The sequence below is a fragment of the Eurosta solidaginis genome, chromosome X (assembly GCF_040869045.1).
Source record: "Eurosta solidaginis isolate ZX-2024a chromosome X, ASM4086904v1, whole genome shotgun sequence".
Taxonomy (NCBI): domain Eukaryota; kingdom Metazoa; phylum Arthropoda; class Insecta; order Diptera; family Tephritidae; genus Eurosta; species Eurosta solidaginis.
This window is the reverse complement of record NC_090324.1, coordinates 11,592,248-11,601,981: the sequence shown is the minus strand read 5'-3', so window position 1 is coordinate 11,601,981 and position 9,734 is coordinate 11,592,248. Positions and strand designations below refer to the sequence as shown.

Below are 9,734 nucleotides of genomic sequence, written 5' to 3'. Positions count from 1 at the left end.
ACTTAAAATAGAAATTTCTATTTGATTGAGTGTAGGTCCACAACATGCCAACGCACCATATAAAATAAAAATTTATATTTGATTTAATGTATGTAGGTCCACAATATACGAATTAAATAAATTTATAAGACGCACCACATAAAATAGAAATTTATATTTCATTGAATGTAGGTCCACTGTGTAACGCTGCGCTGCATTGCATTATGGCGCGGCGTTGCATTATGACTGTGTAACGCTGGGCGGCATTGCATTATGTCGCCAGTAATCGGTACTTTGGATATGCTCGAGCAAATGGTAATTCCTGCTATGACCTACAACTTTATAATGAACTAACCATATTTTCAGAGGGAAACAAAGTTATTATTTGCTCTGAAAAGTTTGCAATATCTTTCATTGCCATGTATTCGTTTTTTTCGGTGAAATAGTTCACAATAATCCCAATCATAGCTTCGCGGTGACTGTCCAGCAGAAAGAAGTTTTCTTTGTGGTAATTAATTATGTTTTTGCCTTTAGACGAGGCATTCAGAATCTCCTCTAAGTTGTTTTGTGCTATTTCGGAATTTCTGAAGTCTTCAAAGGAAGTCAGCTTGCTCCTATTCGAGCTGAGAGGCGAAAGAGTGGGCACCTAAAAAGATAGCAATGGTATTCACGATCACGATGCAATGGTATTGCCGAAGTCAAACGCATTGTTCGATACCCCTCCCGACATCTTTTGACGATATCTGAAACCCCGAAAAATTGTCATTTTAAAATCCCGAAATCCCGGGATTGCCAAAAAGCTTCGGCATTCAATGCCTTACTACACAGTCAATATGGATAGCGATCAATAAATATTGAACGTCTGACAGCACGCTATCGAACAGCTGATTTGCTTATTGAATAGAAAGGGCGCTCACGATTCGGTAATTTACAACCCATATGCAATTAAACATGAATACCCCTTATAACAATCAGGCAAATACATAAAAATGAAAAATTACTTCGTCTTGGCGCCATTGTGAAAGCCGCTCCCTGAATTTTAGTCTTAGCCCAATCTCTGTCTTTGGGAAAATGTCTGCCAAGTCAGCATCGTTTAGAAGACACATGCTTTCAGCATCTAAGCCACAATCTGAAAATTAAAGAAAAGTCGTTTCATTTAAAACTTCCTAAATTGCAAAGCAATTGTAAAACTGCTAAAATACGTCCAAAAAATGTCGTAATAGGTAACAAACGACGCCATGGCCAGTATTTCTGCGCAGAACACTTTTTGCCTAATGTTATTACAACAACCACATGAAAACTTGCAACTTGCAAATATCTTTTCACAGAAGGAAACAAATACCAAACTCTGTTCTGCACATAAATACCATGGAAGCGCCTTCGGATTATTGATACCGAGGTAACACGAAAAATTACACAAATTACTTGCTCAAAACTCTTTGTGAAATTCATTCATCAAATTGCATCCTTCGGCAAATAATTTCGCGTAAAGCTTCCACTTCTTTATTCGGAGAACAATCAACTAATATTTCCTCTGGAGCTTCAAAAAAAAAAAACACATCCGACTCTTGGTTGAAATTAGGCATAAGGAAATCTATTTGTTCGCCCATTTGGTTCGCACAATTTTAGAAAATAAAGTTTTAGATAATTAAAAATTCACACAGTTTTCGCCACGTATGCGCTGGCACATTAAAATCGGAATAATGCAAGAGGCAGCGCAGCCATGGCGGAACAATACAAGGTGGCCGCGACTCGACACACATACAAACGTTCCATGTGTTTTGTTTTTGTAATTCTCAGGTGTAATGTCAAAATCGTACTACGCTAGAGAATGTTATGTCAAATCTTATGAAAAAAACTAGCAATCAGATACTTACCGACGAAAACTAGTTTTGTTCCGCCATGCAGCGCAACATAGAAAAACGAACGAACAGTGTTACCAGAGAGACATTTTTTATCCAAAATATGAACTAAATAATAAAATGGCGTGTTTAACTACTAAGTTAGTTTTTCTGGGGTTTGCAAGGTTTTTCGCGCATTACTTTTGATCGAATTGAGATATTAAATTTATGTTTCCAGATCCCTAATCTAGACGTAAATACGCGTGTTTGGGTTCCTCATTTGATATATTTTATCAGATTTTCTGTAGGTACCCATATATACATATATACACACTAAAATATTAATTTCCTTTAGGTTCTACTTTCACAGTTGTGATCTGTACAACCCCCTCTACCATTCCCAGAAAATAGTTTTTCCCAAAGCGTGATGTTCTCTAGCAAAGTTTCTCCAATATGCCACAAACAATAATGTTTCTCTTTTTTGATAAGAGAACTTTGGTACTTTGGAACTTTTAGCCATTTTACCTTACCAATACTGGCAACACTGACCACGACTTAACTTCTGTTCTTTTGAGAACAAAATTCTGTTCACAATCTTTGATGGGGGACAGATGGCGGTCGAAAACAACACTTGTTCGTGTTAAATCAAACGGAATTTATGGTGAGGGCGACATACTAATGTAATTCTAATGCAGAAATAGTTCATGTTATTTTAACCATACGATTCATGTTAAAATGTTCGTATTGATTTTTCGAAATTGTTTTTGCTTTACGTACTAGAGCTGTTCATGTTGATTCAACATGATTCATGTAAGACATTTTTCTGTGTGTAGTGTTATTCATCGGCGCCCAAGTGATCGATAACCTTGTAGTAGTGCTGAAATGTGGCGAAGTACTGTGATACATTGCTGAAAAAGTCTAAGATCATCGAGGCGGAAATTGACCAAAAACTCACCACCCTACAAGACGGAGGTAACCAGTTCACCCACACATTCAAAGCTTTTTTCGCTCTCCACTAACACATCGACGTTTCATGCTGTCATCGAAATGACAGTTCATTAATTATTCCGGAAAACATTGAAACGCAAAAAAAATATATTTGTTTACAGCGAAAAATATCTTGTACTTTTAGTTGTGACATGTGACGGAAATTAAAAATTTTGTTGCAAAGAACACCTTTTTGCGTTGGCGGCCTTCGCCCAAAATAACATTAAGTTAATTTTAGTTGTGACATGTGACGGAAATTAAAAATTTTGCTGCAGAGACCATCTTTTTGCGTTGGCGGCCTTCGCCCAAAATAATATTAAGGGTAACGTTTTACAAGACGGTACACCACCAATTTAAAAATATCAAATAATAATAAAAACGGAGCTCGAGGCGCGTCTTCTGATTCCACGTTTGATAACTTTTGATAAAAATTAGGTGGTGCACCGTCTTTTAAATCGTTACCATATTAAGTTGTATAGAATCGACGGGATGGCCTACAAGGTTTCATGTCAACTAAATCGCTCCCGATATGGTCGGGCTAGTACCTTAATGGTTCCTGGAACGTACCCGATCTGCATCCGGTAAAGGACCAACAAAGTCGATAACGGGGAGTGTCCTTATCGCTACAACAACAACAACATTATTTACTTTCTGATTTTCATTCATACGTACATATGTGCATTTTAAAATAATAAAAAAATGTTATATTATTCTAATAGATAGCATCTCCGCCGGGTTGCGATTTAGCTCAGAATATGGCAAAATCAGAGGAAATCTACAATTAAATGCAGATTCACGTGCCATTTGGCAAGGATGCAAGGTACTTTACAAGCAACATGCTTTGGAATACGGTACCAAACTGGTTGGATGTATTTCCCTAAAAAAGAGTGGAACTACGCATCTTGGTTTGCCAGTATTTGCTTCGGTAATTTATATTGATTTGTAGTTATTAAAATTGCAATAGTAGATAATGTAATGTGAATTAAAATTGAATAGGTAGCCGGAGCAAAAAAGGCAACTGATCGGCATGCAACTGGTTTTTATGTGGCGCCACCGGGAGCTGCTGCTGCTATCCTAGAAGCATTAGAAGCAGAAATGTCTTTGATTTTTTGAATCACCAAAGGTGTGCCATAACATGATATGGCTCGCGTTAAGCACGCTCTCTTAAGGCAAAAAAAATCCCTTCTAGTCAGGCCCGATTGTCCAGGAATCATCGCACCAGAAAGGGTAAGTAAATTGGCTACCATATTAAATATATAAGGAACATGTATGAATTTTTTAGTGGTAATTTGTCATGCTTTTGTTGATAATCAACTGAAGAATGCAAATACGACAGAGTTCGAAGTTCATGTGAAAACCAATTAATTTTTTTAATTAGCGTTTGGGAGAAAAACACATATGTATGTATGCATGGAAGGGGAGGAAAAATTAATTATTATCAGTAGATTTGCAAGATTTTTGTCGTCTTCCCTGCATCGCAGTTGTCATTACATTGCGTTAAGAGAGGACATCAACACCTTACTACCCACAGCCAGTTAAAATTTTAGTAAAATTTGCTCTTTTCATCACTGTTTCAAAACGTGGAAAGTTATATATCGAGCATTCCATGGAGAATGGTACATTTTAGCAGACTTTCGCATTGCCGGCATTATTAATATTCAATTCCTAGAAGGTTTAATGTAGTCATATCAATAGTTCCCGAGATGGTGGGGCTAGTACCACAATGGTGCTTGTTACCGGAACGTAGATAGATAGATAATTTATTGAGGATTGCACAGTGACTTGCACATCTCCTTCACAGCACCTCATCCTAGCCGACTTCCTTGATGAACCCCAGCAGTGTTCTTGGCTTGAGGGATTAAATGTGGGAATGCTCTGGCCATGGTGAGCCCATAAACTTAGCCCTACGTCTTGAAATTGCGCCGCAATCTAGAAGGATATGGCCACCGTCTGCTGATCCATCACAAAATCGGTATGTGTTGTTCGATATTATACCCAGCTTTTGCATGTGACTGTTCAGCCTATTGTGTCTTGTAAGAATAGCCGTTAGGGTTCTTAGGTTATCTTTTTGAGAGGCCTATTAATGCCCTATATCGAGTTGTGCTGTAACATGAACTTAGATTGACTCAGACCTGGCATATTGCGCCAGTGTTCTCTCTTTTCCCACCCTTCTGCTAATATATGCCCCTGTGGGCCAACTGGCAGGAACGGCTCGAGATCGATGGGTCATGCAGTTGCTGCCTCTCTTTCCGTGTTGTCCGCCTGCTGTTGTTGTTGTAGCAGTGCTTCGCCCCATCCAATATGTGCGACCGATCACAAATTGTCATCAATATCCTCTAACGGGAGTCCAAAGAAACTTTCTGTTTCAACAGGGGTGGACCATAATGAGAGGAGTGTTAGAGGCGTTGGTTCCACAATACAGTTAAAGAGATGGTTGGTGTTATGTGGGGACACATTACAAGCAGGACAATGTTTTGTATGTCGGTTGATTCTGGATAGGTAAGAGTTTAACCTGTTACGTTATCCAGCTCGAAGTTGAGCTAGAGTGACTACTCTCGTTTCCCTAGGGAGAGTGCGTTCCTCCTCTGCTAGTTTTGTTCTTTGAGTACAGGAATCACCGGCATAGAGGTCCGACGCCTGTTTGTGGAGTTCACTGAAGACATGCTTGTGTTTTTAAGCTTCATACGGCTGTGTTCTCAGGTGCCGTATTTCCTCATAATGTAATGAGGCCGTGAACAAAAAGAGCCACAAAAGATTTATAAAAGTTACGAGGACGCTGGATTTTGGAATCTAGCCCAGAGCAACCTGTCCGATGCAACCATCCCTTGCACTTGAAACACTGACAAGAGTATTTATTTTTTTAATTTAATTTATTTATTATTACGGCTGTTTAGGCCTAAAACTTAAACTACTAAGTACAATTCATTGTTATAATCACTTATTTCTATTGAATATGCTGTTGGAATGCCATTTGATTCCGATCAGCATATTTACTAGCGTGACAAAGGGACGAGTCTGGGAGCCACTCATTTTAGGAAGGTTGGAAAGGACGCGTTTCCAATCCTCCAGTGGTCCCAGCTTAAGGCAACAAAATTTGGAACTTATATTTTTCAATTATATTTGTATTTTAAGCTGTCGGAATGTATTAGTCTCCGATCAACACAGCTAAACATGTCTTTGGATGTTGGAAATTGATAATAACGTGTATCCAATCACCCCTCAACTTTGTTTAGTAAAGACGCAGTCGGAATGCATGAAGATTCCGATTAGCACAGCTCAACATATAATGGGAGGTTGAAAAGGACATGTTTCCGATCCCCCCTGCTCCAACTTTTATTTGGCCTTATTTTCGTTATATAATTTTCGTTATTTTTGTTACACATTATATAATTTTATTGTTATATTAATGCTGTCGGAATGCGAGTGATTCCGATCAGCAACAGTAAATACCAGCTGGAAATACCGAATTCCAGCGAAGTTAGTTGTTGGAAATGTCTGGAGTTACAGGTGGCGACCGATTTTCTTTTCCTTAGGGCCGGATGCATTGTATTTTGCTGCTTCCAATATTACCATTCCCTTTTCGCGCTCCAGTATCGGATATATCATGTAAAAAATAAGAGGAGAAAAGCGTTATCTTATTGGAAGGGTTTTACAATGCTCCAAAAAACTTTTTTTAAAAGTATTGAAGTTATTACTACTTTTTATGTGATAAGGAAGTTCATTGAAATATTTCAGGCCCTTATATATATGACCGTCCTAAAAAGATTCTTTTCCAGCAAACTCATTTCTCAGGACCGGGGTCAGGAGAAGGACCCAGATTCGGGTCGATACCTTCCCGGAAGAGGAGAGTATGGCGCAGACCCGCTGCAAGGATCTGCTGGGAGGATGACAATTTGTGGGAGGGACGCAATAACTTAAACACTGAGTCCGCCTGCTCATTACCCTCTACTCCCCTGTGGCCTAGGACCCAGGGCAACAGTACTACGTTGTGTGCTCCTAATTGATTTAGCTTTTCTACGCACTGAAGGACCAGTTCTGACTTTATTAGAACGCCGCAAATGCCTTTAGTGGGGCCTGACTGCCTGACTGAGTATGGCAATTGTTTCATTGGGGTATCAGGCGCTGAAGGTTCAGCTTAGCGCACTAACTTATGGCGAATACTTCCGCTTGAAAATGCTCGGATGTGCTTTCAGAGTTACTGATATTTTGGATCTGGGTCCGAAAACTCTGGCTCCAATCCCCTCTGGCGTCTTCGAACCATCTATGTACCATACGATCTTGAGCAGACTAGTAATACATTGCACCCGCCCATACCTATACAGCCGTACCAAGAGACTGAGCAGCCCATTACATTTTGGCACAACCGGAGCACTGCTGTACATCCAATCTATATGAAAGCTATGCATTCAAAAGTGTTTGTACCAGTGGCTGGTGCACACCGAACTGGACCAATGTATGCTATATTGATGCCTGCACAAATACCAAGCTATGTTTATGTGAATAATGTTACTGCTTATGTCCATTTGCACGGTTGAGCACATACGGTACCTACGTTTATACAAGGTGGAACGCCACACTATCTACATGGCGATTTAGCCAACGATCACGTTGTTGTAAGAGATTAAAATATGTTATTCATAAACACTGATTCTTATATTTTCATTATAATTAAACTGTAGACTGTAGACTCATGACGGGTATTCTTACTGGGCACTGCCTTCTGGCGTCACATGCCTTTAAATTAGGCTTGGTCAGTGATAGCAGATGTAGGAAGTGCGGGTTGGAGGAGGAAACGATCGATTACGTTCTGTGCCCGTGCCCTGCGCTTGCCAGGCTAAGACTCCAGCTGACAGCTGTCAGATCTAGACGGAGTTATTTTATAACATGTCCTGGTTGTTGATAGGGTTTTTAGCTTGGTCGTTAAAACAAACTTCTGGTAACACTACGGACTCATTCAGTCTATGTGAGGTCGCCATGAACCCGCCAGTTCAACCTAACCTATCTTTTGTTTTGGTTTTTACTTTAGAATCACCCGTTTAAGTAAGCGATATCAGCTAACTAAGCGCCTTCAAATGTAGATCCATAAGGAACATGGGGTCGCCAGAGCCTCGGCTGTTAAAGAAACAGGATTCGCCACGGGTAGGTGAGGTTCACAATTGGGTTGGAGAAGCTATATATTGCGCTGGCAACTCATTGAACGGGTTGCGCTACACAGCCCCCTGAACCAATTTGGTATTTTAATCGCCTCTTACGCAGGCATGCCTACCGCGGGTATATTTTAAGCCCCCTAACCCGCTGGAGCCATGAGAAGCCTTAGTGACCTTGGGTGTCCCAAGGAAAGTTCCGTCGTGTCTTGTGTTGTTGGGTGAGCGGCCAGGCAGCAGCGTGCAACAAATGCACCATTCAGGAGGATACCCTTGCTGAGCCCAGAAAATCTGGGAAAGTTGGATGTACTGGTCGGATGCAGCAAACGAGTATATTCTGTAATAGCATATGACCAACTTGGAGATAACCAAACGTTTACTTTCCTGTCCAACAGGGAACAGGTTCTAGACCCTGCTGCTAAATAAGGATAGGCGTAGTCACATCAATTCGATCCCGGGTTACTCGGGGAAATCAGTTTTAGCAGTACTTTGCACTTTTCATACTGCACGTCCATACAAGAACTTCGGATAATGAATTAAACAGTCATCTGCATTTATTTGTTTTTGTAGCACGTCTAATTTCCTTCGTAACATCAATCAATTATCCCTTGTTATAATGTTGTGTTCTCTATGAATGCAACAGCGAAGTATCTTCGGGTACCCCTGATTCTAGTTATCTGAAATCTCCTTGAGTCCCTTGTGCCTTTGGCCTCTCAGAAAAGAGCTAATTGTGGAGCCCTATTTATAGAACACTTTTCGGGTTAATTATACTAAAAATTTTAATCTATCCTTACTGATATTAGTTTCTTTCTCATTCTAGGTAATTTGATTTTGACGATGTGCGCATAGCAATATTCCAAATATTCCAGCTGTAGCTGAAGGAAGAACATAAATTTGCTCAAATTATAAGAAAACTGCGACAATTATCCCCCCCGCCTTTTTAGTACCACAGATAAGGCGCTAACAAGCATACTATGGGAAAGGGTCAAGACCAAGGGTCAATATCACCTATAAATCGACTTTGATAGCACGAATTGGGGCTTCCGGTATTATCCCTACAAAATTCATATGGCTCTGCAAACTGATGTTGAACAACACCACCAGCGCAGGAAAAATTGGGCGTCATCACTGAGCTTCGAAAGTTTCAGAGAGGGCACATCTATTAATAGACGTTATTGTACTTAATTAGCTTGTATATATCAATATACAGATATGTAAAGTACACTAGAGTAATAAGGGAATAATTTAAATTGTACAAAAACATTGTATATACGAATTATTTATAATTAAATATTATCTGAACATAAAGGACGCGTTTCATTCATGGAAAAAACGATTTGACAGAAGGTAACCGATACGGGTAACCGATAGGCCAGTTAGCCGTGTTGTTGTTGTTGCATATGTTTTGGTTAGCGATAACGAAAACATAACTGATGAAGTAACTTAAAAATGTAAATAACATCGAGCGAGAAGGAATGTCGAAAACACAACAGGTAAGAGCGAGAAAGCGAGTCACACGTACACTATTTTGAGAGAGCGCATGCGTTACCTTTTTCACGACAGCAATGTAAAAGTCATTAAGACGATAATTGGTGACCAAGTTATTGGTAACGATTAAGTAATCGATTAGGTAACGGGTACCTGTCTTGTACGGCAGTAACATAATGATATTTAAATACATCGAAATAAAGATGTCTACAAAAAATTCTGTAGTAGACTGTTAACCAAAGATTAGTTAAAAAATGTGAAATAAAATTAAATAACCGAAAATAAATGCAAATTT

General features: G+C 39.6%; 1 long non-coding RNA gene across 2 annotated transcripts; it reads left to right on the top strand.

Annotated features, from left to right (window-relative positions):
- The first annotated feature begins 2,971 nt into the window (after nucleotides 1–2,971).
- Nucleotides 2,972–8,913, top strand: LOC137234627 (uncharacterized). Of its 2 annotated transcripts, none has more exons than XR_010947849.1 (5): nucleotides 2,972–3,129; nucleotides 3,287–3,359; nucleotides 3,395–3,732; nucleotides 3,804–4,034; nucleotides 8,772–8,913. It is a non-coding gene; the product is annotated as an uncharacterized lncRNA (long non-coding RNA). The 2 variants fall into 2 exon arrangements; XR_010947848.1 differs by having other exon boundaries at nucleotides 3,279–3,359.
- The last annotated feature ends 821 nt before the right edge of the window (nucleotides 8,914–9,734 follow it).